This window comes from Muntiacus reevesi, chromosome 14 (genome assembly GCF_963930625.1).
Source record: "Muntiacus reevesi chromosome 14, mMunRee1.1, whole genome shotgun sequence".
Classification (NCBI taxonomy): domain Eukaryota; kingdom Metazoa; phylum Chordata; class Mammalia; order Artiodactyla; family Cervidae; genus Muntiacus; species Muntiacus reevesi.
The window spans coordinates 8628957-8656747 of NC_089262.1; the positions used below are offsets into that span (position 1 = coordinate 8628957).

The 27791-nt window shown below is 44.9% G+C and overlaps 1 long non-coding RNA gene across 1 annotated transcript; it reads right to left on the reverse strand.

Annotated features, from left to right (window-relative positions):
- Positions 1-9896: 9896 nt before the first annotated feature.
- On the reverse strand, positions 9897-13866 carry LOC136146748 (uncharacterized). The gene is made up of 3 exons (XR_010659039.1): positions 13377-13866; positions 10283-10434; positions 9897-10092 (listed from the first exon to the last, which is right to left on the reverse strand). It is a non-coding gene; the product is annotated as an uncharacterized lncRNA (long non-coding RNA).
- Between the last annotated feature and the right edge of the window lie 13925 nt (positions 13867-27791).

Genomic DNA, 27791 nt, shown 5'->3' on the forward strand with positions numbered 1-27791 from the left:
TATGGCAGTTCTATTTCCAGTTTTTTAAAGAATCTGGAAGTGTGGAGTCTTAACCACTGAACTATCAGGGAAATCCCTGTTCATTGTTGTTTAAGTAGCTCAGGTCTAGGGCAATTAGTTACTCAGCAATAGTTAACTAATCCAGTATACATTTAACTACCCCCCCCCTCTCTATTTCCTGTAAACTGTAGGGTAAGTTTAGAGGGTTGATGAGGTTTAGGTTAAACATTTTTGGCAAGAGTCTTCAAGGTTGTTTGAAGAACTTCATGTTGTAGGACAGCGGGGGGAACATAATGGTAGATGCCCCATGGTGAGTCATTTTAAGTTTAATCACTTGTTTCCTTTACTAAATATCTTGTACCAGGTGGTACAGGTAAGCGTGAACGGGGTGGGCTGTGGTCCATAGGGTCGCAAAGACTTGGGCATGACTGAAGCAGCTCAGCAGCAGCAGCATTATATTGACTGGATCTTTACCTTGAGTTGTCCTAATTTGTGGGGACACAGTAAGTCATAAAGATGTCGCTCAGTCATGTCCAACCCTTTGTGACCCCATGGGCTGTAACCAGCCAGGTCCTCTGTCCATGGAATTCTCCAGGCAAGAATACTGGGGTGGGTAGCCATTCCCTTCTTCAGGGGATATTCCTGACCCGAGGATCAAACCTGGATCTCCTACATTGCAGGCAGATTCTTTACCATCTGAGCCACCAGGGAAGCCCTTAGTAAGTCATGATAGTTATTTAGTAAACTATTGTATATTTATTTAATAAAAGTGAATGCTAAAGAAATGTTAATTAACCCCCCAAATTACTAGAATAAACACTTCAGATAAAATTAACTACAATAAACTACAGTGTCATATTTCTGCTGATAAAGTAGTTTTGAAATAAATAGCATTACAGTTAATGAATCTAAGTAAAGAAACATTTACAGCGGCTCAACTCATAATTGCCCCAAGCTGGTAACAACACAAATACCTTTCAGTGAGTGAACAGATAAACAAACAATGGTACTTTTTCACTTGGGAATACTACTCATAAGAAGGAACATATTATTTACACACCTTGCAAAGGGTTCCTGGCCCCAGTCTGAATGAGTGTGTGCACCTCTGTGTGTGGATGCCTCCCCATATCAACGAGCAATTCTTGGGTGCCTGTAGAGTGTCCAAGAATTCAACTCAGTCTACCTGGAGATCGAAGCAGATTCCATAGGTAAGGGGCTGTCCCACCAGACCACTCTCCACCTCAGACTCCAGTGGAAACCTGTGCTTCTCATCAACTGGCTATAAACTGGAGGTTCCAATGACCTTTCCAATTCAGGATGCCAATTCCAAGTCCAGGTTGTATCCTGTACCTCTGAACAATTGACTATAAATGAGAGGTTCCAGTGACCCCGTCCTTGGGTTCCATTCATTTTCTAGAGCAGCTCACAGGACTCAGCGAAACCCACTTACTCACAAGATTACTGGTGTATTAAGAATCAACAGTCAGAAGAAGAGATACTTGGGGCAAGTCACGGGGGCAGGCAATGATCTTCCATGCTCCAGGCACTCTCTCCAACCCCCACATGTCGAACAAACCCAAATCCTCTGAATCCTGTACTTTCGGATTTATATAGAGGCTTCATTCCATATGAATAGGTGAAAGAAGCCGGTCTCAAAAAGTTACACAGAACATGATTCCATGCTATTCATTCTGGAAAGGCAAGACCATAGGAAGAGAGAACAAGTCAGTGGTTGCCAGAGGCTGGGGCCTGGGAGAGGGTTTGACCATGAAAGGGCACCCAAGAGAATTTTCTGCGGTGTTGGAAATGTTTTCTATCCTGATTGTGGTGGATACACATGTCTATACATATGATACAATGCATGCAGCTGTGTACCAAAGGCAAATGTGCATTTTACAGTATGTACACTTAAAATAATTGAAAATGTATAAGGAGACAAATATAAAAATAACAATAATTCCTTATCTGGATACTTTTCTGTAAGTATTTGTTGCCCAGTATTCTGGCGAACAATTGAATAAATCCTGTTAACAAAATCCTTAATTTCAAGAGAATCCCATGAAAGGAGTATTATCATCATGTTTCATTTTCAGTGAAATAGCAAAGAGGTCCTTCCTGAAATCCTGAAATAGGGGAAGCAGTCTTCACTTATAGCCCTTAAACTATAACTTGTTTAATAAGTAACATTCTCTAACCTGTCTTAACTGACATAGCTCGCTTTAACTCTTTTTATAAATTGTGCTTCCCCCAAGCTCCATGTAGCTTAGACAACATGTCACAAGATGGCTCTAACACTCCCTTCGGATGACAACTCTGACCCATGGTCTCACTATGGTAATGGACGCTGAAGTTGTTTCTCAGGAATTGGATAGCTCTCCAAATTTGAATGAGTTAAGGCTGCTTGGGACCACTCACCCTCCAATTGAGCCTTCGAGTCAGAAGCATGAATTTTAAGGTCAGAGAGCCAAGAACTCCACCCTTAGATCAGGCTAGCACTGACATATCCTGAACATGCATCCCGTAAAGAAGTACGTAACTCAGTTACGCCTTCGCAGAACACCAATTACGTCACCTTTTTCTTGCCTCCAATCATCTCTCCCCACACCTCAGGCCAGCCTCCTCGTTTATCCCATAAAATCCCCAGCCCTTCGCCTTTGGGGGGAGCAGATTTAAGACTTGTTCTCCACTCGCCTTTGGGGGGAGCAGATTTAAGATTTGTTCTCCACTCTCCTCGCTTGACTGCCCCATGAGTAAAGTGTTTCTCTGCTGCAAACTCCCGCCTCTCAGCATTTGGCATGTTGTGCATCTATCTGGCCAATGAACCAGGTATTGGGAGATGCATTTTAATTTAAATTCCTGCAAGTGAGAAAGGTCCCGGTGTCAGGGTGAAGGTGCAGTATCTACCAGCGCGGTGTCAGCGTGGAAAGAGGGCAGAAAGGGACCGCCCAGTTCTGCGCATTCAAGGTCAGGTGCCAGGAGGGCAGGCTCCAAATCCTTCGAGTTGGAAGCCAGCAAAGCACTGACCGGGCAATCATGGAACCCATTTACCAATTTCCTTTTCTTTCTCCCTAACTATTCCCTGGTGGCTCAGATGGTAAGAGACTCTACCTGCAATGCAGAAGACCCAGATTTGATCCCTGGGTTGGGAAGAGCCCCTGAAGAAGGAAATGGCAAACTACTCCAGTAGTCTTGCCTGGGAAACCCCATGGACAGAGGAGCCTGGCGGGCTACAGTCTGTGGGATCTCAAAGAGTCGGACATGACTGAGGGACTAACGCTTTCACTACAACAACTAATAGCTCTTAGTCTGAATAATAAATCTTCATTTTTTTTAATGAATAAATATTATTATATTTTGGCATTCAAACCGGAAGGCACAGACCTTCTTGAATGACTCCACTTGCTAGCTTTCTTTCTTTCTTTCAAAAGTGAAAACGCTACTTTACCTTACAGGAAAGTGGGGAAATGTTTTTAGGACTGAGGTCTATTTTTATAGAAAAGGACTGCATCTTGCCACCATTTAGGATCCTAGTTGTATTTGTTATCTCCTGTGTGTAACAAACGTCCCTGAAGTTTAATGGCTTAAAGCAACAAGGTATTGTTTGTCAAGCTTCTGCCGGTCTCCCTGGGTCAGACTGCTGCTGGAGATGCTGAGGCTGGAGTCACAGGTGGCCTCAGATCCCAGGACCTTGTTTGGGCTGTGGCATGGGTTTCTCTCTCCACATGGTCTCTGGCTGTTCCACGACACTGAACATGAAATTTATAATCCCTCTGAAGGCCTAGCTCCGACACTGCACAAAGTCACTTCTGCTGCATTCCATTGGCCAGAGTAAACCAGGAGATCTGTCCAGAGTCAAAGGGGTGGAGACAGAGGTCTCATCTCTTGATTTAGTGAAGAGCAGCAACATCATACTGCAAAGGAGGGAGGACCCAGGACCCCGTCTGTGGGCCCGTGAGTGTCACAGTGCACCACACTGTTGGAAATAACACTTAAAGCTCATGTAAACATGAATTAAATTAGCTCTCAGCTCTGAAACTGTAACCTGGATGAAATCAGACTAAAGATCTATTTTGGATTAGAAGCTTGCATTCAGTCCAGCTTTGATGCAGTTAATCCTTATTTAAAACTATCAGAAACCACTCATAGAAGAGCCAGAGAAATCTGACCCTGCAATTTTTATGGAGTGTTTAACCATCAACTGAGAGAAAAGTAATGCGAATCCATCAGCTATTTTTAAATGTACTATTATTATCTAATTGTATGTCAACTCCCTTAGGTTCCCTGATGTCTAAACATTTCACAATGTTGTAGAATAATGATGAGATCCCATTCCCAAGAGGATGCGGGCAAAGCTGAACATAAAAGTGAACTGGGACTGTGATGCTGGAAGGTCCCTGGAGCTGAAGGTACAGAGAAGGCTGGGATAATCTTTGTGCCCACCGCTCAGACTTGGCCCTTTCGTCACTGAGGGCTGCCAAAGCCTGTCACAGTCTGGCCCTAAGGAGGAACGCTTGGGTGAGGACCAGGGCTATGCCGACATCTGACCACTTCTACAGTCTGGACTTCCCAGGTGGTGCTGGTGGTAAAGAATATGCCGGCCAATCCGGAGACGTAAGAGATGCAGGTTTGATCCCTGGGTCGGGAAGATGCTCTGGAGAAGAGAATGACAACCCACTCCAGTATTCTTGCCTGGTGAATCTCATGGATAGGGGAGCCTAGCAGGCTCCCCTACACAGGGTTGCAAAGAACTGGACACAACTGAAGCGACCTAGAACAAATTAGTGCTTTGGAATTAGTTTGGGCTAATTCCAAAAATTCCCTGGGAAGAAAGCACCGTGCAAAACCATTGAAGTGGGGAACTGCCCCCACACCTGCCCCGTTACTCACCCTCACCAAGTTCATCATGCTCCCCTCCTCCACTGCAAAGCCTTTGCACTAGCAGTCTCCTCTGACCTCGAAGTTGACCCCCAAGGGTAGGTAATGAAGCATGCCTCGAACCTTAGCAAAAGCTTCAGCATCCTGGAAGTGCTTTGCCTTGCTCCTCTGTTGCCTCCAGCCCAGGTCTTTCTGCCTTCATCCATCCTTAGGGAATGTTTTTTCCTCTGATCCCTTGAGTCAGGGGTCCTTTCTGCAGCCCCCTGACCTGTGCTTGAACCTTAGTGCTGGAGAAGAAATGACAGCGCCCTGGGAACAGGAGCTGCAGAGATCCTGGGCAGCTGGACTTCTGAGTGCTTGCAGACAAACAGGGGAGCAGAGAGGAGAGCTGCAGAAACAGACGAATGCAGAAAGAAGAAAGAAAAAGCATGCTTCTGCAGATGAGTATTTTTTTCACATTTCTGCTGATCCAAAGGTGACCCTTAAATAGTTGTCCAGTAGGAGCCTGGAGGGGGTTGCAAATGTGGGGCTGGGCATGGGTTTGGGGTGTTTTGTGTGCCACAGAAGGGGGTGCCCCACGTAATGGGCACTCCCACCCCCTCGATGCAGATGGATAGTGAAGACTGTCCCAAACCAGAAGAATCTGAGTTTTCATCTGAAGCTGTTTTCTTATTGTAGCTCAACTGGAAGACACAAACGTGTGCATGCATGCTCAGTTGTGTCCGGCTCCTTGCACTTCATGGACTATAGCCCACCAGGCTGCTTTGAAGTGGAATTTTCCAGGCAAGAATACTGGAGTGGGCTGCCATCTCCTCCTCCAGGGATCCTCCCAAACCAGGGATCGAACCTGCGTCTTTTGTGTCTCCTGCACTGGCAGGCAGGTTCTTTGCCACTAGCACCACCTGGACCATATGTGCCCTGGGTGCTGCCAATGTCACAGCCGTTCTTTCTCCCTGGGAAATAAACGACTAAACCTTTATGCCTTCAGGGGGCTCTCCTTCCCCCCAAGCTGTGCCGGTCCCCATCTGCCTCCTCCTCGCTTTCCCCACCCTCCCTCCCGGGTCTTTGCCCCCATGTTTTCCTGCCCTCTCTCCTGATGGCAAGCCCCCTGCCCTCTTCTCCTCCCAAGGCTGGGCTCCAGGTCATGGGCTGACCACCCTGTCCAGCTCCAAGTCCTGGAGTGGCTCCCGGGACCTAAAGATCCAAGTTCAAACTCCCCAGGGCGGCATCCGAGTCAGGTCTCAGTCTGCCCTCCGGGACTGTCTCCCCCTCCCCACCCCCTGGCCCATCTCCCCCACTCCGGTCCTCCTTCTCCCTCGGCCAAGTGCATCAGGCGCTCTCCCATGGCTGGGTTCACCCATGCTGAGCTCCCACCCCGCTGCAAAGTCTCCTGGAGGTGGAGGCAAATATTATTTCAGCTTTCAGCTTGCTTTCCCCATGTCCTCACCAGAACCCCTGTCTCCAACCAGCCACTGCGGGTGTTCCTGTGGATTTCTGCCCTCTCTGTGTGTAAAAGGGTGCCAGCTGAGAGTTGGGGTGTCTGCCTCCCTCCCCAACACTGGGAGGAGGATGCTGACACTGGACAGAACCCTCCCTGACCTGGGTCTTATGCCTCTCAGTCTAGTGAGCTATTCCTCTCGTAGGTCCCCGTAGAGTAGACTTTCCGTATAGGAGGCTCTCTGTCAACACCTGGGAGGTTATTTATTCTGTGCTGTTGCAGCTCTATTCATCTGCTTTTTGACCTTGCCCCACCTTCCCAGATATCTAGAATTAGGTCTTTGGTGGTTCCTTGAAATGTCAGAGTTACCATAGAACCCAGCAATTCCACTCCCGGGAATATAGCCAAGAGAACTGAAAACATACATCCACACAAAAATGTATACATAAATGTTTTTTATAATAGCATCATTCATAATATCCCCAAAGTGGAAACTATCCAAATGTGTATCAACTAATGAATGGAGAAATAAAAGGTTCTGTATCCATACAGTGGAATATTCCGTATGTGTTAATCGCTCAGTCGTGTCCAGCTCTTTTGTGACCCCATGGGCTGCAGCCCTCTAGGTTCTTCTGTCCATGGGATTCTCCAGGACAGAAAACTGGAGAGGGTTGCCATTCCCTTCTCCAGGGGATCTTCCTGACCCAGGGATCGAACGCTGGTCTCCTGCATTGCAGGTATATTCTTTACTGCCTGAGTCACCAAGAAAGATGATTTGGTGATGGAAGGAAGGAAGTGCTGTTCCATGCTACAGCATCAATGGACCTTGATAACATTGTGTTCAGTGACAGAAGGCAGCCAGGAAAGATCACGTGTTATATGATCTCCTTTAAATAAAAGGTCCAGGAGGAGAAGGGGACAACGGAGGATGAGACGGTTGGATGGCATCACTGACACAATGGACATGAGTTCGAGCAAACTCCGAGATGGTGAAGGACAGGGAAGCCTGGCATGCTGCAGTCCATGGGGTCCCAGAGAGTCGGACACAACAGAGACTGAATAACAAGTCAAATCTATAGACCTAGAAAGTAGACTAGAGGTTGCCAGGGGCTAGCGGGCGAAAGGAGGAATGGAAAGCCACTGCTAGTGGGTATCGATTTCTTTTCATGGGAAGGAAAATCCTATAAAATTGATGGTGATGGTGAGGGCACAACTCTGTGAAGGTATAAAATGCTGAAGTGGACACTTGGGTGGATGAATGGCATGGTTATGTGAGTTATGTCTTAGGAAAGAGGTTAAACGTAATTGTCCTCTGAGCACTGAAGATGGGTATTCTTCATGGTCTAACAGTTCTCAGTACAAGAAAATCGCCTTAGAAAGAGCCTCCTGCTCTTGGTCACCTTTTCTGCAAGGCTCCCTCTTCCTTTTTCTCTCTTCCCCGCCATGGGGTGGGCTGGGGTGGGGTGGGGTTGGGGGCGGCAGAGGGTGGGTGAGGAGCCTCCAGCCGTGTCCCCGGGGGGGGGGGGGCTGGATGCCCGCTACAGGGGGCCCTCTCCCCCTGCCAAGCCCCAAGGGCTGCGGACAACGGGAAAGGGGGACAGCGACGCTAACAAAGGCGTTTGACCCCAGGCGCCATCCCAGCCGTCCCGGGAGACTCCCGAAACCAACCGTAACCGGACCCTCAGTCCAGAAGGGGCTTCTCGAGGGCGCAGGTTGCGGCGGCAACCCCTGGATCGGGTCCCTCCGGGGTGGCTGCCGACCCCCGGCTGCGGGAGGAGAACGGAGACCCGCGGGCGCCTTGGGGCCGAGGGAGGTGGTGTCCTCGGGTGGGCGCGATGCCCCCGAGGGCCTCCCGGGAGTGGGGGAGGGTCGCAGGGAAAGGGGCGCCGAGTCAGCGGAACCCTCCCGTCTCTCCCAGACGACCTGGCTCAAATCAAAGGGGCGACCGGGAGCGGGAGGTTCACGGAAAGGCAATGTTTGTTTGAGGGAGAAAAGCAAACAGCAGCGTCCGGAGCACTGCAGAATGGGGGTAGCAGAGAAAGCAGCAGCGAGGCGGACGGGAGCTACAGTGGGGGCTGTTGGGGGCCCCGGGATGCTGTGGGGCCCCAGCCGGGCTGATGGGCCCAGGAGAGCCAGCGGAGGGATTGCATAGGGAGACAGCCGTGTAGACGCGTGTAGACGCCTTGTGCACGGAGGGCGCTGGGACAGGTTAAACTCCACACTGCGCTCGCAACGCAGCCACTCAGATAGAAACCCAGTCCCAGGCGCCCCTCAGGGTCCTGAGTTTGCCTCTAAAATGCTCCACTGACATGAATCTGAGACAGGAGAAGAGGCGGCCACTGGGGAGCTGGGCGTTGAAAGGAGAGCCTCTAGGGGTCTGGGGTATTTCAGCCCAGCGGTGACCCTGGGGCTTTGCCTCTGAGGCCAGATTGGGACTCTTTGTCACAAGTTGCCGTCTCTGCTGCCAAAGTGCTTGGACGCTTCAGGAGCTGGTGGCAGATTCATCAAGACTTGAGGAAGGAGCAAGAGGGCAGCAGTCTCTTTGGTCTTTCTTTCTTATAACTGTTTTTCAGTTCAGTCGCTCAGTCCTGTCTGACTCTTTGCGACCCCATGAACCGCAGCGTGCCAGGCCTCCCTGTCGATCACCAAATCCCAGAGTCCATCCAAAGCCATGTCCATTGTGTTGGTGATGCCATCTAACCATCTCATCCCCTATCGTCCCCTTCTCGTCCTGCCCTCAATCTTTCCCAGCATCAGGGTCTTTTCAAATGAGTCAGCTCTCCGCATCAGGTGGCCAAAGTATTGGAGTTTCAGCTTCAACATCAGTCCTTCCAATGAATATTCAGGACTGATTTCCTTTGGGATGGACTGGTTGGATCTCCTTGCAGTCCAAGGGACTCTCAAGAGTCTTCTCCAACACCATAGTTCAAAAGCATCAATTCTTCAGCGCTCAGCTTTCTTTATGGTCCAAATCTCACACCCATACATGACTACTGGAAAAATCATAGCCTTGACTAGACAGACCTTTGTTGGCAAAGTAATGTCTCTGCTTTTTAATATGCTGTCTAGGTTGATCATAACTTTCCTTCCAAGGAACATGTGTCTTTTAATTTCATGGCTGCAGTCACCATCTGCAGTGATTTTGGAGCCGAGAAAAATAAAGTCAGCCACTGTTTCCACTGTTTCCCCATCTATTTGCCATGAAGTGATACGACTGGATGACATGATCTTAGTTTTCTGAATGTTGAGCTTTAAGCCAACTTTTTCACTCTCCTCTTTCACTTTCATCATTACTTCTTCACTTCCTGCCAAAAGGGTGGTGTCATCTGCATATCTGAGGTTATTGATATTTCCTCCAGCAATCTTGATTCCAGCTTGTGCTTCTTCTAGCCCAGTGTTTCTCATGATGTACTCTGCATATAAGTTAAATAAGCAGGGTGACAATATACAGCCTTGACATCATCACCACAATAATTTGTGTTCATTATTTATTAATAGCAATATATAAAATACAGGGAATAGAATAATGGGCCTCCAAAGATGCCCACTGACAACCTGTACATTTGCTAGAGGTCCTGCCAATCCTAGACCACCCCCAACCCCTCTGACAAACTAAAACCAAAGAGACTTTGCAGATGTGATTAATTAAGAATCTTGAGATGGGTGATTACCCTGGACCATCCAGGGACTTCTCTGGCAGTCCAGTGGTTAAGTCCTTGCAATTCCAGTGCAGGAGGCATGGGTTCAATCCTGATGAGGGAAGTGAGATCCTACATGCCCTGTGGCCAAAGAAAAAAAGAAAATCAGTCACCTATAGTCCACCTCTAGAACGAACTCATGACTTTAACATCTGTAGCTCAGCAGTCAACTGAGGACCAGAAATGTGAGAAGTCATCTGTAAAAGCTAAGTGTCGTATAGATAATGCTGGCATCTCCCATTCGACCCACTAAGAGGGACTTGATGCTTACCTAGTGCCGAAATCTGGTGGTTCCGAATACTGTGCTCCATTAAAAGGAATCAGAACTCATAGAGAAATGGCCGGTTTCAAGGTTCAGGCAGAAAAGATACATGATGTGCCCGTCAAGTATTCTTCCAGACAGTGAGGAAGTGCTCAAAGGATCTGAGGAAGGTATTAGAAGGACAAAAGCTTGGACAGCTCCCATTGGAAAATCTGAGATAATGATATTATTAAATTATAACTATACTTCCTTGATTCTATTATAAGCATAACCCAAAGTAAGAATCCACACGTGCAGACGAATATAATCATGTAAATAAAAAACTAAATACATAGGGAGAAGGGAAAGTGCTTCCTTAGGGTAGAATGTTGACTAATGATGGGATAATAGGATTAGACAATACTGTTTGGAGCTACCATAGTAACAATCCTGTCAGGAAGAATCATTAATGTATGCTACAACAGGAGGTGAAAATTTAATGAGAAACAGGATTTGTAGATGGTCTCAAGTTCTTTCACCCCAGGATACTACAAGAGGGAAAACTGTGACTTCACGGTGGAGAAACCTGGCCGCAATCTTAACCGAGTGACCAACGTTAATACGCCCAGTAATCAGACAAACTGCCAGCAGGTGGCTCTGATGTGATTGCAGCACAAGGACCCAACATGCCCGAAGCCACAACCTGGGTTTCATTGTGAGGAAACACCAAACAAATCAGACGGAGAGACGTTTTACAGAACAACTGGCCTGCACCCTCCAAAAGTATCTGCACCATGAACAGCAAAGAAAGACTCAGCGATTGTTCCTAATTCAAGGGGACTAAAGGGACGTGACAACTGAATGCAGTAAGAATTCTGGGTTGAGTCCCGGACCAGCAAAAAACATTTTTTCCTCTTTTCCTTATCAAGGACATTAGGCATGCCACAGCACGGATGACCTTGAGGACGTTATGCTTAATGAAATAATCCAGCCAAAAAATGACAAGTATTGTGTGATTCCACTTCTATGAAGTATTTACTTAGAAGAGTCAGATTCATAGAGGCAGCATCGACAGTGGTTACCAGGGGCGGCGGGAAGGTGTGTGTGAAGGGGGAAGGAATGGGGAGTCACGGTTCAATCAGTAGAGAGTTTCAGTTTAGGATGACGAGCAAGTACTAGAAATGGATTGGTGGTGTTGTTCTTTCGTGTTTGACTCTTTGCGACCCCATGGACCGCAGCATGCCAGGCCTCCCTGTCCATCACCATCTCCCAAAGTTTGCTCAAATTCATGTCCATCGAGTCGGTGGTGCCATCCAACCATCTCATCCTCTGTCGCCTCCTTCTCCTGCCTTCGATCTTTCCCAACATCAGAGTCTTTTCCAATGAGTTTGTTTTCACACCAAGTGGTCAAAGTACTGGACACCTGAGAAGTGTCTAATACTGGAGTGTCTCACTGTTGGACACAGTGAGAAGACGGCAGTCTGTGAAACAGAAAGCAGGTTCCCCAGTTCCTTGGTCAGTGATGTCCAGTTTCTAGATCTGTGAGAAGCAGATTTCTGTTTCTAGCCGCCCAGCCAGCCTGTGGTATTTTTACTTTTATTGTAGCATTCCAAATGGACTAAGACAGCGGTGATGGTTGCATAACATCAGAAATGTACTTAATGCCACAGATTGTACACTTAAAATTGACGAAAATGGTAAAATTTAATGATATATATATTTTACCATAATAAAAATAATTTTTTAAAATGGCAACTTAGTAAAAGGATATTAATGGCAACGTGCATAAGGTCTCTAGATTATACAACAACGGTGTACCAATGCTAATTTTTTCTTTTTGTTAAGTGTTCTGTGGTTATGTAGAAAGTGTCCTTTAAAAAAATAGAAAAAGGAAACATGTAGTGAAGTATTTAGGGGTAAAGAGGCAACATGTCTACAATCTGCTTTCAAATGGCTTATATTATACGTATTAAAAAAGTATATATTCAGTGTATACACTTAGGTACAAATTATCCATGTCTGGATAGAGAGAATGGCAAAGCCGAGGTTAACATTTGGGGAACGTGGGTGTAATATATATGAGAATTTGTACAATTAACGAGACTTTTCTGTAAAGTCTAAAATTATTCCAAAATAAGTTGGTTTTTAAATTAGAAGAGGGAAGTAATTGGAAAGAAATGAAACACCGTCTGGGGGGAACACTTCTAATGTCTGCAGTCGAGATGCAGTGAGCCGTGTGGGCCCCCCTGTCCCTGGGATGCCCTAACTCTCAGGCTCAGAAATGACTGGTGGGGAAAAAGTAAGGCAGATGGAGAAAGACAAATACTCATATGTGGAATCTTAAAAAAAAAAAAGCAAAATAAAACAATAACCAACTCACAGATACAGAAATCAGATTAGCAGTAACCAGGGGGGAGGTGGGTTGGGAGTAAGCAAAATGGGTGAATGGGGTCAACTGTACAGTGACTGATGGTAACTAGTCTTGTAATGGTGATCACTTTGTAGTGTATAGGGCTTCCCTTGCGGCTCAGCTGGTAAAGAATCTGCCTGCAGTGCAGGAGACCTGGGTTCCATCCCTGGGTTGGGAAGATCCCCTGGAGAAGGGAAAGGCTATCCACTCCAGTGTTGTGACCTGGAGAATTCCATGGACTGTATAGCCCATGGGGACGCAAAGAGTCGGACTCGACTGAGCGATTTTCACTTCATTGTAGAGTATAAAAATTATAAAATGTCTAGTTGCAATGCTGAAATATATAGTAATAATAACAGGCAGAACAAATGGATGGTGATGGAAATCCTACCCATGTGCGGGGCAGTGGGCATTGATTGGGAAGGCAGGAGTGAATTCTGAGCGTTCCTGGAAATGTTCTGTGTCTTGATCTGGGTGCCCAAGTTACAAGTTTCCAAGACATTGCATTTAAGCTCTGCGCACTTTTTACCCTGTGCGTGTATGCTCCATTTGAAAAGGTTTAGACCGCCCCCATCCCCACCTCGACCCTGCGCGCTGAGATAGCGTCCACGTAAACAAGGCGTTCGCTCAGACTCGATGGAGATTCGATTTACATTGTTTGTTATTTAGTTGCTAAGCAACACAGTGTAAACAGCACAACCAAGCGACGCCTACCTTTGACAGCCAACCTAGGGGATGTCGCTAAGCCAAGGATCCTAGAGTGCTCGGCACGAACAATCCCCACCCCCAGCCCATTTGCGCTCGGTGGTGGGTGGCTGGGAGGAGGTGAGGATGGGGGTGGACCAGCTCGGTCGTCCCGGCGGAAGTGGGCTGACTGCAGCGAGCAGCCCTCCCGCCCGCCTGCTGCATCCATCGCTATGGCAACTGCTCGCTGGGTTCTGGGGCTAAAATGAGGCTCCGTGGGTGTCAGTCCGTGATTGGTGGTCTCACCTGCCTGCGGAATCTTGTGGCCTGAGGAGGCAATTGATGAGTCACTGCAGGAAAAGCCTGACGCTTCTTAGACTGAGTCACTCGTGCAGAAAAGGGACGGATTTGAGACTGGGGGGACCCAGGCCTCAGAGAGAGTGGTGAAGGTTATCTGAAGGGCAGGGGCCGTCAGAGCATTAACAGAAGGAGGTGAGGGCCAGCTAAAACCAAAAAGAGGTGGACATAAGCAAAGATCGCCCAAAGGAGAAGAACAAAGGCTGCTTATTCAGAGCGTGCTGATGGAGCAGTCAGCCACCCTCCTGCGTTTGGCAGTGGCTCAAAGACGCGGGGAGGAGTGGCCGAGCGCTGAAAAAGAAAATGGGAAGTCTGCAGGTGTGCCCTGATCCAAGGCTGTTGTCATGGGGAAACTGGAGGCTGCCTAAAGGGGTGGGGGTGGGGGGTGTCATCCTGTATGATTGGCTAGGGTTGCTTATTTGGCGTTCTCTGATTGGTCCTGCACTGGAAACAGGGCCAAAAATTAGGGATGCTGACCGTTCTGGGTTGCTTGCTGCAGTGGTTGTGGTCTGGCTTCCCCGGGTTGTTTGCAGCTCGTTGTGGGTCAGAGTTCTACTGTCATATGCGGCCTGGCTGTTGTCAGTTTGTATATTCAGGGTCTCAATGAAAACCTAGTCAGGGGAGGAATCCTTGCGGTCCTGCTAAGGAGGGAGTGAGGTACTGGGCAGTGTAGGGGGGCAGCTCTGAGGACCACCCCAGGAGAAGCGGGACTGAAGCATCTCAGGTTAAACACCCATCTGAACCCAGAGATACAGGGCGTAGGGCACCTCTGATGGGGACTCCCAGAGTCTCTTGTGAATCGGGAACTCTCAAGTTGTTACTGACACAGGCTCTGGACGCCACGTGACGCCACTTCACTGGGTAACTCACTGAACCTGAATGTTCCCTTCAGACTGCGGAGAATTGAATGAGCTAATGTGGGTCAAGTTCACTGGACTGCGCCTGGCACTCGACAAGTGATTGGTCAATGTTAAATATTTTTTTTAAAATATTATTTTAGAGTTTCTGAATAATTGGTGAAAAAGTGAAATTGGGTGTACCATTAGGATCCGTGTCAGCAGAAGCGTCTGACACCTGGCCACAGACTAGGGTGAAAAAAGGTGGTGATGAGTGGATTGCAGGGGCCAGCAATAGAAGCACGTCGTTCGTGGGCACCAGGAGGGTATATGTTTGGTTCAACCTAGACTGAATGCCCTCCCCATGGGCAGAGGAGAAAGTGGGGCATAGGCCAGTGGGGAGCCTGGCAGGTCCCCTAAAACTCTGAGTTTATAGTGAAGAAGGAGTCGTTCCCTAAAAGAGAGACAGATCTTATTGCTAGGAGAAGGGGGGATGAAGAGTTTACACACACAGACAACATGTATGTGTGGTCATATGAAGTCTGTGCAAAAAGAAGACTTCAACCCAAGAAATCTAGAAATTCTAATTAGACCCCAGAGTTACATCTAAGCAGTCAGAATGCTAATCATGACATGGGTTCCCCGAGTGAGGCTGTAAAAAGTTTTTTTTTTCCCCAGTAATACTAGATATGTGTGTGTGTGTGCACCCGTACATGCGTGCATGCATGCACATTATGTCACTCAGTTGTGTCCTACTCTTTGCAGCCCCACAGACTGTAGCCCACCAGGCTCCTCTGTCCACAGAATTTTCTAAGCAAGAGTCCTGGAGTGGGTTGTCCCTCCCTTCTCCAGGGCATCTTCCCGATTAAGGGATTGAACCGTGGTCTCCTGCTTTGCAGGCAGATTCTTTACTGTCTGGGCCACCAGGGAAGCCCTTAAAACTATATCCTCATCCTAATTCAGTGATAAACTTTGAGCACAGGAATCAGGTCTTAGACATACCACAGGGGCTTATCTTCTGGGTTTAAAAAACATATTTCACAAAATAAGTGCTCAGTAAATGTTTAATGATAATGAAGGCATACAAGAAGACAACACAAGAAATTCAGCTTAAGAGTATAATGGTGTCCATAAATTTGGGACTGAGGGGTGCCAGATAATCCCTGAAGTTTCCTTTGGGCTCCACACTACCTAAGATAAAAATCTCTGGGAAGAACTTCGCTTTAGGGCAACTACACAATTTCAGATTAGAATCCAAAGTATCAGAGGAAAATGCGTATTTTAGCAGACTCATCAGTTAAACAGAACATCGTCCCTTGGGGCCCCGGGAGCTGTCTCTGGAGGCTGCACGTAACCACATGTGGCAGAGGGATTGACCCTCGAGATTTGGTTGCAGCCCCTGGAGTCAGCAAGTCAACACTGAGGTTCAGATGGGTGGTGAGGCATGCATATTAGTTTCCTGTGGCCGCTGTAGCAAACTGCGGCAAGCTGGGTGTCTTAAAACAATAGAAATTCATCTCTCACAGGTCTGGGGTTGAGAAGTCTGAGATTAAGGTGTTGGGAGGGCAACATTTCTTACAGAGGCCTTGAGGAGCATTCATTCCTTGTTTCTTTCAACTTCTAGTGGTTGCTGACGTTCCTTGACCTGTGGCTGCACCACGCCAATCTATGCTTTCATCTTCACATGGCTTTCTTCTCTGTGTGTCTCAGATCTCCCTCTGCCTCATTCTAATAAGGACACCTGCCAGTGGATTCATGGTCCACCCGGATATTCTAGCTCAGGTGGCAAAGAATTGGCCTGCAATTCAGGAGACCTGAGTTCGACCCCTGGGTCAGGAAGATCTCTGGAGAAAGTAATGGGTACCCACTCCAGTTTTCTTGTCTGGAGAATCCCATGGACAGAAGAGCCTGGTAGTCTACAGTCCATGAGGTTGCAAAGAGTTGGACATGACTGAGTGACTAACACTTGCACTAACACTTGGAGAATCCAAGATAATCTCATCCCCAAATCCTTAATTACATCTGCAAAGACTTTTTCTAATTAAGGTGACATTTACAGGTTCCAAGGATGTGTTTTGGAGGGCCACCCTTTAGCCCATGACACTCATCTTTCCAAGGCAAGAACATTAAGATGTTCAGAGTTCACTCCTGAAAATGCTTGTTGCCTGCTGTGGAGCTCCTGGAGCGTTCTAGAGCTGAACCAATGAGCTCACATGGAGCAGCCCATCATCCATTCATCCTTGGAAATGGCATTCATTGCCAGCTGGAGGTAATCTGACATAGCTGGGATATCCAACAGGGTTTCATGAAATTCCTGGGCTAAAGGATCCTCTGGATGTGGAAGTTTTCATGGCCAACATAGATGCTTTTCTACTCTCAAGGGTGGACCTCTTGGTCCATTTATCCTTGGGTCCTTGGGGCTTGTATGGTTCAGTATTTTGCAGAGTGTGCGCCCAGGCACTCCAGCTATGTGAGATGGCCTCTGAGAAAAGACTCCGGTGATCAAGGATGTGTGAACAACACTGGTGACCGCATCCCCTCTCTGTGGATCCTCAGCACATTTACATAGATTAAAGGCACTCAGAAATCCTATGGTGGAGAAGCCCAATATTCACCCCTCAGAAGTCACACTCGGCTTTGGAAGGGAGACCTACTGAAGAGGAAATGTGCGGGCAGGTGTTTGCCCGGTGTCTTCCATGTTGGCAGGATGAGGCAATGTCAGATCCTGCCTCCTTCCTGGCTTTATTTGCAGTCTCAGAACTTGTGCCAACTGCTAACTGCAATGGACTCTGCTCTCTGTTAGCCACCCGCTGGCCTGCTGACACTGTGCTTCATCCCAGGGTTCAGCCGTGTTTGCCCAGGACTTACTGACTTGTTTGAAGTTACAGCAGAGAGTACAGAGAACCCTTTGTTGTCCCACGTCCTCTGTGGGCCCCCTCACATTCTGCTCTTCTACAGTCATCTCGGGGCATGTGGGCGAGCTTTTGTGGCCATGGTACCACATAGAGCATCTCCTTTAGCTGCTCCATTGAGTAATAAGGTCAGAAGTGGCAACTCAATTTAAATTTGTGGGACTTACACTCAGCTTCTCTTTTTCTATCATTGGTCTCTTCGGAAGGAACTCTCAAGGCCCAGTTGCATCACGGGCACGGACAGTCAAGACGCTGTCCCTTGGGAAGACCTGTAGGAGCCAACAGTGACTTGCCTTTCTTTTGCTCTCTCTCCTTCTTTCCTTTCCCGTTCTTTCTTTCTTTCTCTCTCTCTTCTTTTCCTTTCTTCACTCTTTCTTTGCAAGGATGAGGAGATTGACACAAACAGAACAAGGTGGTCTTTCACTGGGAAAATTACAGGAGAAGTTTTTAATAAAGAACTTAGGAGATTTTGTAAAAATACACTTGTCGTTGTGGATATCAACAAGAATGTTTTTAATGATAGCATGCACTTTCAAATTAAAAGAATAATCTAAAAATATGGTTGTCCTCCACTTGAAAAAGATATAAGTGAAGGAATGTAGCTTTCATGTTTTACTCCACAGATTTTGTTTTTACTTAAAATATGTTTTGGGGGCTTCCCTGGTGGATCAGTGGTAAACAATTTGCCTGCCAAAATGTAGGAGACATGGGTTCGATCCCTGGTCCGGTAAGATCCCACACGCCGCAGAGCAACTAAGCCCGTGTGCCACAACTCTTGACTGTGGTCTAGAGCCTCTGCTTTGCAACAAGAGAAGCCACTGCAAAGAGAAACCCATACATCAAGCTAAAGAGTATCCCCTCATAGCCATAAGTAGAGACAAGCCTGCAGAGCAAGGAAGACCCAGCACAGCCTAAATAATAATAATAAAAACATGTTTTTGGTTGTGCCACAGGCATGTGGGGTCTTAGTTCCATGACTGGGGATCGAACCCAATCACCCTCCATTGGAAGCACACAGTCCTAACCACTGGACCAGGAGGGAAGTCCCTATTCCACCGATTATTAATGAATGGTAAGACTCAGTAACTATTACTTCAATCAACTGATCAACTCAGTAACAGTAATCATGGTCCAACCTGACATTCTGACTTCCTGATGTGCTACCATATGAAAAACACATCGTCTTTGAAATATTCTTGACAGTGAAAGTTGCTCAGTCGTGTCTGACTCTTTGCAACCCCATGGACAATACAGTACATGGAATTCTCCAGACCAGAAAATGGGTGGGTAGCCTTTCCCTTCTCCAGGGGATCTTCCCAACCCAGGGATCGAACCCAGGTCTCTCACATTGCAGGCAGATTCTTTACCAACTGAGCCACAAGGGAAGCCCAATCATACAGGAGTGGGTAGCCTATCCCTTCCCCAGTGGATCTTCCTGACCCAGGAATTGAACCGAGGTCTCCTGCATTGCAGGTGGATTCTTAACTTGAGTTGTATCAAGTCTCTAGGCTAACTTCCAGTTTATAGGAAATACAGAGGCTAAGGGAACTGTTAAATGAAACCAACACAAATCAATCAGACAAATCTAGAATGAAGAATATTGTATAAAACAACTGTCCTGTGATTTTTCCAACAGGTATTGTCATCGGAAAATGAAAAGTACAAGTACCATTTTAGATTAAGGGAGACTACATAGGCTTAAACCAGCAGCAACGCATGAAGGTCAGTTGGATACTTGTTTGAAAAAATCAAAACAGAACTATAAAAGGCATTCTTGGGACAATTATATAGACTTAAGGTTCTAGATATTATGGTGTGGTACTGGCTTTAAAGGATATTAACTGTAGGAGATACATGCTAAAGTGCTTAGGGAGAATGTTGTTCACACACGATTTTTCAAATGACACAGAAAAACGCTATGGTTAAAATACATGACTTCGACTTCCCTGGTGGTCCAGTGGTTGAGAATCCACCTTCCAATGCAGGGGACATGGGTTCAATCCCTGGTCCGGGAAGATTCCACATGCCGTGGGGCAACTAAGCCCACTAATCACAAGTACTGAGCCTGTGTAACCTAGAGCCCGTGCTCTGCAAAAAGAGAAGCCACCGCAATAAGAAGCCCAGACACTGCAACAAGGGAGTAGCCCTGGTTCGCCATAGCGAGAGAGAGCCCACAGGCAGCCATGAAGACCCAGTGCAGCCAAAGATAAGCAAACAAATAAAAAATTATTTTAAAAAACCCATATGACTAAATGTTAATAATTGTTGAATTTAGGCTGAGAGCATATAGGCGTTCATTGCACTATTCCTTCAACTTTTCTGTACATTTGGTTGGTGGTTTAGTCACTAAGTTGTATACGACTCTTGCGACCCCATGGACTGTAGCCCGCCAGGCTCCTCTGTCCATGGGATTCTCCAGGCAAGACTACTGGAATTGGTTGCCATTTCTTTCTCCAAGGTCTGTACCTTTGAAAATGTTCATAATAAAATGTGCAGAAAAAAAGACTGTTCTTGAGGGCCTTCATCTCAGTAACTTTTTGGCTTAAATTGCAAGTAATTTTTATGTGAATGTTGTATCTGAATGTGTTAGGGATAAGAAACACATTGTACTTTGTTTTGATGATTTGATTTGATTCAATGTACCTCCTTGTTGAAACTGTCTGAAGCACTGAAATTGAATTCATTATTACTGAGAACAGATATAAAAGTACAGACACACAAACCTAATGCTTCATTGTTGCTCAGTTGATATTTCAGCTGCCATATAAATGAATCTCTTGCTAAGAAAGGCATTCATACACATGTTGCTATTTCAGTAACAAAAAGTATCTCCTGGAAAATTATGCTTTGTTTATTCAGCCAATATTTATTGACTTACTGCTACATGTCCATGCCTGTGTTGGCCTAAGGGAAACATCAATAAATGAAACGGTGGTTGGGGGTGGGTGGGTGGGTGAAGGCACTGCTGTTAAAGATCCTTCCAAATGCACAAGGACAGATGTAGCCTCATTTATGCTAAGTGCAGAATTCTCTAAAGATTTTGCTTGTGCATACCCTAAAAAATTATTACCTTCATTTCTTGATAAATAAAGTTTCTCTGTATATTTAAGTGGTAGCAGAGATATAATTCTGGTGTAAAATTGCTATTTTTAAATTGTTCCATCACTTTAAGAAAAGATCCAAGTAAGTATAATTTCTTTATAATCTTTTAAAAATTATTAATTCGAGGATATTTACTTTACAGTGTTGTATTGGTTTCTGCCATATATCAAGATGAATCAGTCATAGGCATACATATGTCCCCCCACTGGAACCTCCCCACCCCCCTAGGTTCTTTATAATCTTTGTCTGGTAATCCCCATATCTGAAGTCCTTGTTGGATGGGTTCTGTTATCAGCTGTCTGTTCTTCGTTACACATATATTTGGTCATGTTTATGTGCAGTTCAACTTCTTTGTAAATCCATTTGTGGAAGTTCTTTGAAGGCTAGTGTTATGGACTGTGCTGTCTCCCTAAAATTAATTTGTTGAAGCCCCAGCCCTCAGTGTGATTGTATTTGGGGATGGAGCCTTTAAGGAGGTAATTCAGGTTAAAGGAGGTCATAACAGTAGGGCCCTTATCCAATAGAACTGGTGTCCTTACAGGAAGAGAGACACCAGACCCGCCTGAGCACAGAGACCAGGTCACGTGAGGACACGCAGAGAAGGTCTCCATCTGCAAGTCCAGGGGCGAGGCCTCAGGAGAAGCTAACCTTTATGGCACCCTAGTCTTGGACTTCTAGCCTCCATAACTGTGAGAAATACATTCCTGTTGTTGGCGCCCCAGTGTGTAGTATTCTTTTAGGGCAGCCCTAGCAGACTAAGGCAGCGGGAAAGCAAGTGCTTTCCTCTGGAGAGAATTTGTGTTTGCTTCTACCAGATCCTTAGGGGTCCCAGCAGTACAAGATCATTTTCAATGACATTTACTGCTTGAGATTATTTGGTCACTGGGGTGTCATGAGTTTGGGGTGCACTCCATCCCAGGGCTGGTTCATGGGTACAATTTTCATAAGGCTCAGCAAAACCAACTTTTCCTAGAACTTTCAGAGAGGGACTCGACTTTTGGTTCACTATTCCTCTTTACATTGCAGCTCTGTGGGCCTTGGGGGAGGATCCCGGTAGAAGGTCTTTTAATAGTTGTTTCTCCTTGGGCAGACTCTGAGCTTTGATGTTATTCTTGCCCCTGGAATCTGTCAATATACAAGTTCAAAGTTTGCCTGTATCAGCAGAGCAAAAGTCACGGCTTTGTTCCGTTTACATCAGGTCCTTAGATTCTGGCCTGTTAGTTGCTTTACTATTTTTTTGTCAATGCGTCAGTGGTTTTTCAAATATATTTTAAATATTTTATCAAGTATTTTCAACTGTTGGTCTAAATAATCTGGCCTGCTACATTCTTAGAAAGGAGAAATGAACATCATCATTTTCCTCAATACTTTAAATGAGAAGTGTTGTGTTTTTTCCTTCTCCAAACATATTTATTTTTAATGGGAGGAAAATCGCTTTACAATGCTGTGTCATCCCCTGCCATACACCCACATGAGTCAGCCACAGGTATATGTGTGTCCCCTCCCTCTTTAAACTCCCTCCCAGCTCCCACCCCTTCCCATCCCTCTAGGTTGTTACAGAGCCCCGATCTGAGTTCCGAGTCATATGGCTAATTCCTGCTGGTTGTCTGTTTTACATATGGTGTATATGCTTCCATGTTACTCTCTCCATTCGTCTCATCCTCTTCTTCCCTCCCCCACCCATGCTCATAAGTCTGTTCTCTGTCTGCATCTCTATTTAGCTTTGCAAATAGGTTCATCAGTACCATCTTTCTAGATTCCATATATATGCGTTAATATATATTGTTTTTCTCTTTGACTCACTTGACTCTGTATAATAGGCTCTAGGCTCATCCACCTCATTAGAACTGACTCAAATGCATTTCTATTACAGCTGAGTAATATTCCATTGTATCTACGTACCACAGTTTCTTTATCCATTCATCTGATGATGGACATCTAAGGTGCTTCCATATCCTAGTTATTGTAAACAGTGCCGTGATGAACACTGGGGTACATGGGCCTTTTTCAGTTTTTATTTCCTCAGGGTATATGCCAAGAAGTGGGACTGCTGGGTCATATGCTGGGTCATATGGGACTGCTGCTCCCAGTTTTTGAGCAGTTTTCATACTGTCTTCTACAATGGCTATATCAAATTACATTCCCACTAATAGTGCAAAAGTGTTCCCTTTTCTCCACAGCCTGTCCAGCATTTATTGTCTATGGATTTTTTGATTAAGGCCATTCTGACCAATGTGAGGTGGTATCTCACTGTAGTTTTGATTTGCATTTCCCTCATAATGAGCGATGTTGAGCATCTTTTCATGTGTTTATTAGCCATTTGTATGTCTTCTTTTATTTATTTATTTATTTATTTATTTATTTTTTCATTTGTATGTCTTCTTTGGAGAATTGTCTGTTTAGGTCTTTTGCCCACTTTTTGACTGGGTTGTTTGCTTTTGTGGTATTCAGTTTTATGAGCTGCTTGTATAGTTCAGAAATTAGTTCCTTTGTCAGTTGCTTCATTTGCTATTATTTTCTTCTATTCTGAGGGTTGTCTTTTCACCTTTTTATAGTTTCCCTTCCTGTGCAAAAGTTTATAAGTTTAATTAGGCCCCCCTTGTTTATTTTTGTTTTTATTTCCATTACTCTGACTGCTGGGTCATAGAAGATCTTTCTGTGATTTATGTCACAGTGTTCTATGTTTTCCTCTAAGAGTTTTATAATTTCTGGTGTTATATTTAGGTCTTTAATTCATTTTGAGTTTATCTGTGTTTGGCATTAGGAAGTGTTTTAATTTCATTCTTTTGCACGTAACTGTCCAGTTTTCCCAGCACCACTTATTGAAGAAATTATCTTTGCTCCACTGTATATTCCTGCCTTCTTTGTCAAAGATAAGGTGCCCATAGATGTGTGGGTTTATGAGAAACTCTTTTAACCTGAGGTTTCCGCATAGACTTGAAGGCATTCATGAACTCTCAGAAAACTGTATGCAACATTTTGAGTTTATGCAATTTTTCTGGGAAAAAAGCCCGCAGATTTTGTCAGATTGTCAGAGGTGCTTGTGACTGAGATTCCCCAAATTTGAGAATCACTGCTTTACAGTTCTATCAGAACTTAGCAACTTTCATTTAAAAAAGGATGTCAGAATAATTTTAGACTCACAGAAGAGTTGCAAGTACAGTCCAAAAAAAGCTCCCATATTCCTTCACCCAGATTCACCAGCTTCTAACAGTTCTCTCTCTTTCTCACACTTGCATACACAAACACACATTTAGTCTTTTTCTGAACCATTTGACTACAAGCTTCAGACCTGCTTCTACATCACCCCTAAATACTCTCATGTGCATTTCTCTAAACGAGGACCCTCAAGAGGTGGAGAAATCAATAATAATACAACGCTGTCATTCAAAGAACCTATTCAAATTTCAGTTTTGCTAATTGTCTTGAATATATCTTTTCTGGTCTTCGGTCCAGGATTTTGATACATTGTGATTAGTTGTCATGTTTCTTCTGCCTCCTCCAAACTGGAAATGTCTCTCAGTCATTCTCTCTATCATGTCCTTGAGAGTTTAAGAGAATACAGCACGTAGACTGGCACTCAACCTGATTCCATAGGATGTGTCCTTATCCGTAGACTCAGGCATGCATTCCTGATAAATTTTGATTTTCTCATTATGTCAGTCTTTCCCATAGCTGATGATGGTAACCTTGATCATCTAGTCATGTTGGTATAATCACTGTAAAGCTATTATTTTTCTTTTTAATGATTGGGAAATGTTGCAGTAATATGCTAAGATGCTGTTCCTGATTGAAACTTTATCCATTCTTAACCTTTATTGACGACTCCAGTCTGAACCACTATCAGGTTGGTAAGTGATTTTTCTATTTGTATCATTCCTTTTTACACTTATTGGGTGGCGCTATACTGCAAAGGAAGAAGTTTTTTCTCTCCCTACTGATTTATACCACAATGAGCTCATGGATTCTTGTTTTATTCAATAGGCTATAATCTGCTACTGTAGTACCTATTTTCATGTTCAAATTGTCCCTAGAGTGGCAAGTGGGAGCCATTCTCAGTTTCTATATCCTTTTAGCATAACCCTGTCAATTTTTGAGCATTCCTTAGTTTCTACACAATGTTCTAGGCTTATCTTTAGTTCTCCTGCTCTGGCCCTAAAATTTGACATTTCTTCAGAGTCTTGGTTCCTCTTTTTTCCCCATATAAATATTTTTTGGAAAATTTTGAGCTTTATTTTTTCTAGAGCAGTTTAAGGACCCAGGGTGCTCATGATGGTACTGATGGCTGAAACCTGCCTCTTTGTCTCCTTCAGGAAAGCATACAAGCATCGAAGAGTGACTTGTTGTGTGGCTGACTTTGTTTACAGTAATTTATTCTCTGAGTAAAGCATTTCCAGTGAAGAAGGAAAAGGCAATCCACTCCAATATTCTTGCCTAGAGAATCCTGTGGATGGAGGAGCCTGGGGGGCTGCTGTCCATGGGGTCGCACAGAGTTGGACATGACTGAAGCGACTCAGCAGCAGCAGCAAGGTTAACAGAGAAGGTGAGAGGAAGGTACAAAGATTCCCAGGCACCCATGCACGTTGTTGTTGTTCTGTCACTAAGTGATGTCTGACTTTTTGTGACCCCATGAACTTTAGCGCACCAGGCTTCCCTGTATAGGCACCCCCCATTATCAACATTTCCCCCTGATGTATTTGCTCTATTTGCTAGAATTGACACATCATAATCACCTCAAGTCCATGACTTGCATTACACTTCACTCTATGGATTTGAGCAAATGTATAATGACGTGTCTATCATTATGGTATCATACAGTCTCAGTTCCTTTTAGTGGAGCATGGTATTAAGAGACCAAAGTCTGTATCTTCAGTGTGCTCATAGCTACTGGGACATCACTGCATGGAAATCCTCTCAGAGCACAGAACTAAGAAATATATATAACATTACATAGTATATATTTACTAGTATTTGTACTTAATATCTGATATGTGATATTTGTAGACATACATATGCAGTTGAGCTTTGAACAACATGGTTTTGAACTGCATGGGTTCACTTAGACTTTTTCAATAAATATCTACTATGGTGCTAGACGATCTGAGGTTGGTTGACTCCAGGGATGTGGGACCATAGATATGAGGGCTGATTGTAAAGTTATAGTCAGCTTTTGGACTGCATGGAGGGGGTGTGTCAGTGCCTCTAACCCGCTACATTGTTCAGAGGTCAACTGTATATATTTTTAAATCTGTTTATGTGTTTAAAAATGAGTTCCTAATGATACCTATAGTTCCAATCTAAGACCTCAGCGTTCTTCCTAGCCTTCCCATCTTTCACATTAGTATCTTCTCCAACAATGGGAAATCTGGTCATCATCATTCAATGTAATAAATTGTCCAGCCCCACCAGTCTTCCCTCTCTCTGCCACCTGCTTGCCTCTCCCTTCAGCACCCATGTTCTTGCCCATATTACTGTTGTGTCTCATCACAGGAAAGGAAGAGAAATGAAACAGAAAAATGGAAGGGAAGATGAAATAAGAGGAAAAGGAAAACTGGAAGGAAGGAGAGTTTAATGTTAAGATAAAGTCATAAACTGCCTTCAATAATTTGTAGATGTTAATAATGTTAAACTTATAGCCAGTCATTTTGCTTAATTACTGCATCTATACTTGATCAGCAGCAATTCTGTGCAACTGTTGCAAAGTCTTGGGTTTCTCTATAAACATGGGCTCACAGTAAAAGTTGAGAGTGTAATGGCAGTGTTAAGAGTATGGTTGTGGGAAACAGGTGAGGTTTAAAAATCAGAGGTTTGGAGTCAGAGAGACCTGTCCTTTAATTTTGGTTCCTCTTCTACGTATGGCCAAAAGCAAGTTACTTACCAACTGTGAGTCTCAGTTTCCTTATCTACAAAATGGGTATAATATTTTCTTCACAAGATTGCTATTAATGTTCATTCATAATAGGGATTAGGGTTAATTATTGTTATTGTTAGTGTGTTAGAGTTAGTGCTCAAAAATTTATACTGTTGTCTTCCCACACAAGCTCAGTTGCTCATTTTATTGCTATATGGAAACCCAGAATTACTATAGTATTCTCATGGCAGAGTAACACACACACACATATGCACACACACATACACACTCAGGCTAGAACCACATATATGCCTTACCTTCAAGTATCTCTTTTGACTAAACTTTTTCTCAGGGTGAAATTCTGTATGAATTCTGATTTCCTCAGATAAAAGTGTGGCAAATGAAAATATTCCTTTACAATCTTGGTGTCCTTGTTTGAAAACAACGAGAATTTTAACTATAATGCCTGCTTATAGTTTCATTCTCCTTTTTCTCCTGGGAAATGCTTTTTCTGCACTTCAGTAACTGAGTTCAATGGCAGCGTATATATTCTTACAGACCCTCATCATTGGGTTCAGGGATGTGCACCTCGCTGGACTAATTAACTGTCCTTCACTGAGAATTACTGACTTGGGGCTGGAGAGCGTCACCCTTAGCCGCTCTGATGGTGAAGCTGAAGATATGATCTTGAGAGCGATCACTCCCCAGCCACGTGGAGGAAGCTGGTCTGACAGCAAGAAGCTGATGTACAGAATGAAGCAGAGCTGAGGCGTGCGGGCAGAGAGAGGACTCTAGTTTTAGCAGCTCCGGAGGCCCACTGGACCACTACACTTGTCACAGTTTGTTCATGTCAACAGTACACTCCTCCCTTTTGCCTACTGGCTTAGTCGGGTTCCTGTCAATGGTTAACTGCATCCAATGTCTGAGTGACTTTATTTCCAAGGCCCTGTTCTAAGGACCACTTACTAGTAAGGTGCATAGTAAGGACTCAGCAGATGTTGGTTGATTACTCTTATCTTTTTTTTTTAATTCATCTGTATTTGTTACAACTTTTTAAAGCTGAATGTGACTTGAACACTACATTTCCATTCACAAAACTTGCTCCAAGTTACTTTTCTAGCGGCTTTACAACATGCCTGAGCAGGCTTATAATTTTGCTACTCTAGGATCTCCCTCTGAACATTTCCGGTGAGATGTTGCAACAAAGCAAAATTTTGGAAGTTATCAGGAAGAATTTGGTCAAAAAGTACTCTTATCTTTAAACTCCAAAGGCTGAATGAAAAAACGCTGGGGCAGTTCTTAATTCTTGAAGTAACTTTCCTTGGAGCACCACAAAAAGACATAAAGACAAAAGCAGGGAGCCCTCCACCCACACCACACATACCCA